Consider the following 8,439-nt stretch of genomic DNA (forward strand, 5'->3'; position numbering starts at 1 on the left):
CCATGACGACGGGCCCGCTGACAGTCCGGCGGCTCCGATCCGGATTCATTCCTCTTCAGTAAAAATCCACTGCAGCCTGACAGCAGGTTTGACAGGTCAGGTTCGTGTGGGTCTGCGGGTTGAACTGAGGACGGGAGAGAGCTGTCGGTGCAGAAGCACACGAGTGGACAAGAGCTGACATTGAAGCGCCGGGTCGTGTTTTTTATATAGCGCCTTTAAAGGTGGCTTCTCAAAGCGCTTTACTGAATGACAACAACAATTAATAAAAAAATTGATACAGGATCAAACACAGTTACACTATCAGCTGCAGGTCTCCCAGGAGTTAAATAATAATAACTAAAGGTTATAATAAACATTAAAGGTTTGTTCTTGCTGAAAAGAGAAAACATAACGTTTCGGCTGTGGAGCCTTCTTCAGGTGTGAACTGTATCTATAGAGACATGTCTCTCCTCTTACCAGCAGGGAATAAAGCTGTTACTTGTTCAAGTGTACAAGAGCTGACATTAAAGCGCTGGGTCATGTTTCTATGCCAGGAGCTGTTACTGAGGATCAGCTGGGAGTGTTGATGTACAGTACCGGACCCCTCTGCTTGTGAGGAGCTGACAGGTGTGAACCTGCTGTATCTGGCGAGCTGCTTGTGTACTACATTACCAACAATACCCAGAAATGGAGGGTGGAAGTGAGGTCGATCAAGTAAAGACACACGAGTATTCACATCCCTTCTCCGAGTCTCTCTATTAATAAAAATACAAGAGCATTGCAGCAGGAATTGATGGCAGCTTCTATCAATGACGATTTGAAGTTTGCACATTTTAGTTATTTTTATTATTGTACAGCTCTTGGGTTCACGTGGGTATGCGCCCTCACTGTTGCCACCTCAGATCAACCCCCCACCATCAGGAACTCAAGCCTTGGACTCCAGCATCACTCAACAGGGACCCAGCCAGTTGAGCTAAAGGTAGATCTCCCGTCAGCCCGACGGCTGCGGTCCCTGCTATTCACAGGGAAGGGCGGTGACGTCACAGCGCTGGTAAGCCGGCTCGCACAACCTGCAATTTTGGCCGTATGCGTTTCAGTTAAACATGTCTGTAGAGAGCCATCTACAGGGGAAAGGCGATATAACATCACAGCAGCAGCATTTAAGGTGGAACGAAAAACGCAAATAAGAAGCCAACTTCAGCCTCGTGGGGGAGTAACAGTCAAGAGATGAAATCTTTTTCTAATAAGAAATAAATAATCAATTTCTGGAAGGAACAACTCATTTTAAATTGTTTTCTTGAGAGTGAAGTAACGGGACACTTTAATCAGAAAGTGTTGCTGTAAAAAGCGAATTTCCCGGTTTTTATACTCGTCCAGAAACTCTCCCCTAAACACACGTTCTGTCTAAACACACGTTACAGGACTCCCGTCTCATGTGGAGACACATGTGGGGTCTTGTCAGGGCAGAAGTCCCACATTTTAAACCAGTTTAAACTGGGACTGGGTACAACCCGGATCAAGACAAGAACTGAGAGATTCATCAAGCACTCTCTCCCACTGGTGTCCTTTTATATGTCTCTGTCCTGTTTCCTAAAAAAACCCACTAATACCCCATGTAGGAAAGAAGACTCGCTCATCACTCCCGTTCTGTCCCGGTGTCTCAGTAACTGGGACTGAAGCAGACGGAGAGGAGACGCGCACTTCCAGAACTTTCCTTCCCGCTCGGTTATTCCTGCTGAGCCCCAGACTGACTTTTCCCCTCCTGAGGAAAGAACATCTTCCCACACAAACAGCCCGTTTCTCTCGGAGACACCGGCAGCCCACAACACCCACAGCACAGGGAGCGTTTTTACCAGCTGTGCCGCCACACGGGCAGCAGGACTCCCCTCGTCTGCAGAAACACCAGGGAAGAGCCTCCGCCATCCCTCCCAGCCCACAGGAGATTCCCGCTGGAAGGAGCTGGCGAGGGATTCCCAGTCATTCCTGGGATTTCCAGGAAAGAAGCGGCTCCTCACCTGGGACTAAAACAGCCCTGAGAGGAGCTCGAGCGCTCAAACTCGGAGTGTCGCTTAGCAACCGGCGCAGCAGCGGTATCCGGAGGACGAGCCGGAAGCGGGTTTTGGCGCCAGTTTTTCTCTTTTATTATCGGCTCATGAGAATAAAGTCAATATAAAACATAAAAGTCAATTTCTCTCCCTTATCTGTCTGAACATAAGAAAGGTTACAAACCACAGACACAGACAGGACACTGTAAGAGTAGGGGTGTTGACAATGACACATACAGTATGTATAAATATAAAAAAAGTTCTGACTGCTGGTCAGTACAGATCCCTGGACACTGTGTGTGAGAGTAGGGGTGTGGACCTCAGAGTCCTGACTGCTGGTCAGTACAGATCCCAGGACACTGTGTGTGAGAGTAGGAGTGTGGACCCCAGTGTCCTGACTGCTGGTCAGTACAGATCCAGGACACTGTGTGTGAGAGTAGGGGTGAGGACCCCAGTGTCCTGACTGCTGGTCAGTACAGATCCGTGACACAGTGTGTTAGTGTGGAGGTATCTTCCTTTTTCAAGTTTCGCTGTGATATACTGAAATACTTCCTCAGTGTCTGTTCCTCTTTGCTGTTTCTTACCCTGGTCAAATACTCAGCTTCTCTATTTAAGTTGAAGTAGTATTTCAGTTTGTGTGTGTGTTGTTTAGTGTGTGTTGTGTTTGTGTGTGCTCCAGTGGGTAAGGTTGTGTTGTATGTCTTTTGCTGTGATTCGACTTTGATTTGTTTTGTGGTGGTTGTTGTTCTAAGGCATGTCACTGATTCACTGAGAGGATAGGAACTATTCCCCCTCAGTTCACCTGGAAGATGGAAGGAGAGAGAGACTGTACTGAGTCCTGTCTGTAGGATACCCATTACGACAAGCACACAGTGTATATAAATGAGATATTAATGAATCTGTACTGTTATAGACTGTACTGAGTCCTGTCTGTAGGATACCCCTCACAACAAGCACACAGTGTATATAAATGAATCTGTACTGGTATAGACTGTACTGAGTCCTGTCTGTAGGATACCCATCACAACAAGCACACAGTATATATAAATGAGATATAAATGATTCTGTACTGTTATAGACTGTAATGAGTCCTTCTATCTCAACAAGCACACAGTATAAAAACGATTGTAGCTGATGTAACATCTAATCATGATATACACTAGATAGATACGATTTTATTGTCCCCTGAGGGAAAATTTTATGGACACCCAGCACTCCTGTACATTTAAACAGAATGGAAACAAAAAAAGAGAGAAGAAAAGAAAACCACAGCACATTATTTTATTACAAAAAATAAGAAAAATATTGCACATGTACAGTATAACACATAACAACATGTAACATGTATAACACGTCACAAAACATATCTCACTCACTCATGTGTTTATTAAAATGCAGATTACATTATATCGAAATTATTTATTTCATTTAAATTTGTTTGCTGATATAATTTATATAATTTAATAACTGCTACACATGCACAGTTAAAACAGAGCCTCCGTATAGACACACCTGTCAGCTCTCCTACCGTTTTATCTCTACTATAGAAGTCCCCGCATTTATTGGAGCCTCGGTCACCGCTAGTACACGGCAGCCCCACAGAAGAAACTCTTCACAGTGGTCTGGGCACGAACACTCGTGGAACCCGCCCGTCTTCTCCGTGGACATGGTTTCCCTGCGAGAGCCGGGCGAGGCGGGTCCTGGACGTGCGAATCTCTCAGGCTGCAGAGGCGCCTATTCTCGCAGTATTACGGCGCGCCGGTGCCGTGACTCGCTCCCGGCGGTGCCTCCAGTTCCTCCGCATTCCTGAGTGCCGGTTCCTCCGGTTCTGCTCATTTCATGTGAACTGCGCTCGGACCTGCGGACCGGAGCGGGTTAGAGCGCCGGCACGGCCGCTCCGAAGGTCAGGAGAAAATTCTGAACTTTTCTCTCTTCTCACGGTGTGTCGGTTTAGCGAGAAATTATGGATTTTCAGTTCTGAAATCGAGAAAGTGCTCGAAAATCACGCTTTCAGGATATACGATCAGCTCCTGAAAGCTCATCGTACATCGAAGCCTGTTTAAAGCATATCAGTTTCTTTTAAATCGTATTTAAATCCCCGAACAATTTCTCTCTCCTGATCCGTGATGCCTGGAATACAGCCTTGGGACAAAATCTAAAACAAAAACAGCACAATTGATTCTTTTTATACACAGAGTTTATTAATATACTTCCTTAATTCTTTGCAGGTAAATTAACAACGCTGAAGTGAGAACATTAATAATATGTATCTTATATAGCGCCTTATATTCCAGAGAAAAAGTCCACACTGAGAGGAAACAGCAGAATTACACAGGGGCAGTGAAATTAAAGCTCTTTTATTGAAGAAGGTTTAGAGTCTGGATGTGAAAGACTTCAGGGAAGTAGACTCTCTGATGTCCTTGGTGATGTTTTCACCTGTTTCTCTAAATACTACTTGTTTCTTTTAAATTAATTTTACATGCTTTTCCCCCAGTAAGAGTGTTTGTTTGATGCACAAAAAAATATTAGCTCTTCTTAATACAGGCACATATCAGAAAACACTGACTCAGTGTTCCAGGTTCACAGGAGAAGTGGCTTTTTCATTCCATTTGTAGTTAATAATTGTATTAAAGACACAGCTTGTGCGATTTGCCTCAGTTACTTTTAAAATATCTGGGTTTTCTTAGTCTTTCACCTGAAGCAACTTTCATTTGTATTGATTGACAGACCTGCCTGTTACTGGAACAACACGAGTCACATGAGAGTTTACTCATGAAAAGTATTTTAATGTTTAATGCTTCCTGAGTGAATAGATGCGTTATGAATTTTCCTGGCAGTTTATTAAGTTTCGTTTGTACTGATCTACCAGGTGGCGCCAGAGAAGACTCTTCCTCACCCAGGTGAGCTCACCTTTACCTGAAGAGAACAGGAAGTCTTTCTCCTTCAGGTCACCAGGAAGAGGGAAGGAGAGAGAGAGATGGCATCTGAGAGCTCAGCGCTCAGCCCTGGTGAGATGTCTCTTGTTCTAACTGTCAGAGTGTCGGTAAGGGAGTCACTGAAGGTCTCTTCTCTGTCACAGAGCACAGCAGCAGCTGGAGAAGTTTCTTCCTGTCTGCTGAGAGTTTGTTCTGTCTGTCAAACACACAGGGTCTGAACTAAGAGAGAGGAGCTGATTTACTTTCACTTTCTCTTGTCAGCGATCGGAGATTAGTACTGTGAAACCTGAACAGGAAGGACATCATATATTTCCCCTGGTTTGTACTAAGAAGTTAATTTACAGTAAAAACAATTTAATTGGTGTAAAACCTCAGGTTCACTAATGTATCTGCAGGAGTTTTAAACACGGCTGATATGTTCAGACATGGTTGTTTCCTGTTTGAAACCGGAGCAGCAGAGAGACACGCAGAATATAAAAAGAGTCTTGCCTGTTCGTTATTTAGTCACTGATGGATACAAGGGCCAGATGTGACAGTAGCCAGGGAATTTCTACTTTCAGTGTTTGAACTTGAGTCCCCAAAACTTCTGTCCTTGTTTTTTGTTTTCCTACTTCTTGTGTTCAGAAAGTTGATGACCGGAGAAACTGACCCATAGCTGTAACTGGGATTTTTATCACCTCAGACAAATAAAACTGTTTCTTTTTGAATAGGTCATTCCTCATGTTTTTTTTTCCTTTCCTGAGCTGTACTGTCACCTTGACCTGATTCTTCCACTCCATCATGAAGGAGGTGAAAAAAAAAACACTGCTGTACAGAATTTCAACAGCAGGACGGACACAGCATCTCTGATCAGCTGGCTGTTCTACACCAGTTAACTAATTAAAACTTAGTACTGTGAAGAGGGCCTAGACACTAACTCCATTTTTCCTTTGACCTCTGCCATTTCTTGACTCATCTGTCCTGAAATGATCATCTATAATGTGAATCTTGGACACAGGTAACATGAACAGATGTAGCTTCACATGCATAGTTTGACTGGCTTTGGAAATCCGTGAGAATATTCTGAATTTGCTCTCTGATGGAAGAGGTGAAATCACACCAACACACTTCGGGGCTTGGTGACCTGTGGACTCGGTCATTAACTATCTAATACAAGTTCAATACAGCTTGCATGTGAAAGAATCCGACAGGTGGTGTGGAACTCCGAAGTCCACGTCAGGCCCATGACTTTCACACTTTTGCACCATCAGTTCTGCCCTTTGCTCATCTCACCCTCTGTTTCTGTATCTCGGCCTCGCTGGTGGTGAGGCACTGTGTTCAATCAATGAGCTCTCTGAGGCGGTGAACAAGTTGACCTGATCTTCACCAGCAGGGGGTGCCTGCAGGCAGTGAGAGGTTTCCACAGGTTGGGAGTTTTATCTGTCATCTGCTCTTTCCTCCCTGACCGGGTGCTGTGAGCTCGGGTCTTCACACAAAAAGGAAAATCTTGCACTTCCTGTGCCTCTGCCATGGTTGGGAGACATGTTGGTGTCACAGTTAATAGCTGAGTAAACAATGAGGGGGGAGATTGAATAAAATAAAGAAAATAAAGAGAAGGTGGGGCAGAGCTTAAATTTCAGCAGGCATCTTGAATTGGTCACTTGACCCCCCATATATTTTAGTAAAAAATAGAACAAATCATCTACCATCAAAGGACATGTGTCTAGAGAGAGAATAGATACAAAAATTGCATGTGTGATAAAAATTTGGTAATCTGTGATCTTTCTCTCTGACAGGGGAGCAACAGGCTGATTCCCATGAGGCACCACAGTGTCTCTCAGAGATCAGGATCATGCTGCTGGGGGAGAGATGGTCTGGGAGGAGCTCGGCAGGAAACACCATCCTGGGCAGAGAGGAGTTTGACACTAAGAGAGGAATGGAGGAATTTGAGAAGAGACAGGGTGAAGTAACTGGGAGGCAGGTCACTGTAGTTAACACACCAGAATGGTATTTCTGTGTTCAGTGGTACTCAGGTGGACAGGAGCATCCTTTCGAGGACACTCTAGACTGGAATAAAAAGGTGATTCAGCCCAGTGTGTCTCTGTGCCACCAGGACCCCACGCTCTCCTCCTGGAGATTAATCTGGACTCAATCACAGACCACTGGAGATCAGTGGAAAAGCATCTCAATCTTCTCAGTGAGAGAGTGTGGAAACACACAATAGTGCTGTTCACCTGGGAGAACACACTTAGAAACACAACCATTGAGCAGCGCATTGAGAGAGGAGGGAAGGAGCTCCAGTGGCTGGTGGAGAAATGTGGGAACAGGTATCATGTTCTCAACAACAAGAACAGGGGCGACCACACTCAGGTCACAGAGCTCCTGGAGAAGATAGAGGACATGGTGGCAGGAAACTATGGGCTGTACTTCACAACTGACATTGAGCAACTACACACTGAACCAGAAAAATATATTAAGCAAAAGGAGGAGAAGAGACAGAGAGAGACAGAGGGAGGGGGAGAGACAGAGAGAGACAGAGGAGTTGAGACAGAGGGAGGGGGAGAGACAGAGAAGTTGAGACAGAGAGAGGAGGAGAGACAGAGAGAGACGGAGGAGCTCACACAGAGGGAGGAGGACAGATAGAGAGACATAGGAGCTGAGACAGAGGATTGAGGAGAGAGAGAGATGAGGAGCTCAGACAGAGGTTGGAGGAGGAGTGAAGCAGGAGAGAAGAGGAGCTGAAGGAGAAGATGAGAAAGACACTGAAGGAAGAGGAGCTGGAGAAAGAGACAGAGGAGCCCAGACTGGCTGTCAAGAGGAGAAACAGTAAAGAATTCAACCCTCCCAACAGTGAGTGTGATTGAAGCTGTATTACTGAGTCACTGATTTTACTGGTCATCAAACTCAGAGATTCAACCATCTTGTTTCCTGTTAGGAATTAAAATAATACTGTGCTCCGCTCTGTACTGTATTACTAACAGTGGCACACAGATGTGTGTCTGTTTAAATCCTCTGTGCTGTAATTGAACTGTTTTCTATCTGGATGATTAGATTTAATCCATCACACAGCAGCTCAATCTCTGTAATATGTTCCTCAAGACTGTCTGACCAACAATCAATCAATAATCTAGGCTTATTTATCAATGCACGAACAGTACAGCACACAGCAGTGTTGTCGGCATTGAAATGCTTTCGCCGCGAGTTGGTTAAAGGTTCGGTAAGAGGGATAGAAGTGTAGAAGGACAGGAATTTATAGGGGTTAACATTAGGATACAACAGATTACACAATTGCAATTTACAGATAGTGCAGAGGTAACACAAGGATAGGTGGTATTTACAGATGCAGCCATTCAAAGTGCGCGGTACAGACACGTACCGGAGGTAATTGGCTACTGCGTCACGCATTGTGACGCACGATGACGCGCGGTACCACGGTGCGTGATTGGTTGACCGACAGGGGCACTCGTGGTCCGTTGGTCTGTCGTAGAAAGATTTACAGT

At 45.0% G+C, this 8,439-nt stretch overlaps 1 long non-coding RNA gene across 1 annotated transcript; it reads left to right on the forward strand.

Moving 5' to 3' along the window:
• The first annotated feature begins 3,793 nt into the window (after window positions 1–3,793).
• Window positions 3,794–8,010, forward strand: LOC148663048 (uncharacterized). The gene is made up of 3 exons (XR_015936405.1): window positions 3,794–3,927; window positions 4,894–5,032; window positions 6,736–8,010. It is a non-coding gene; the product is annotated as an uncharacterized LOC148663048 (long non-coding RNA).
• Window positions 8,011–8,439: the final 429 nt, after the last annotated feature.

The sequence above is a fragment of the Lepisosteus platostomus genome, chromosome 5 (genome assembly GCF_059453375.1).
Source record: "Lepisosteus platostomus isolate fLepPlt1 chromosome 5, fLepPlt1.hap1, whole genome shotgun sequence".
Classification (NCBI taxonomy): Eukaryota; Metazoa; Chordata; class Actinopteri; order Semionotiformes; family Lepisosteidae; genus Lepisosteus; species Lepisosteus platostomus.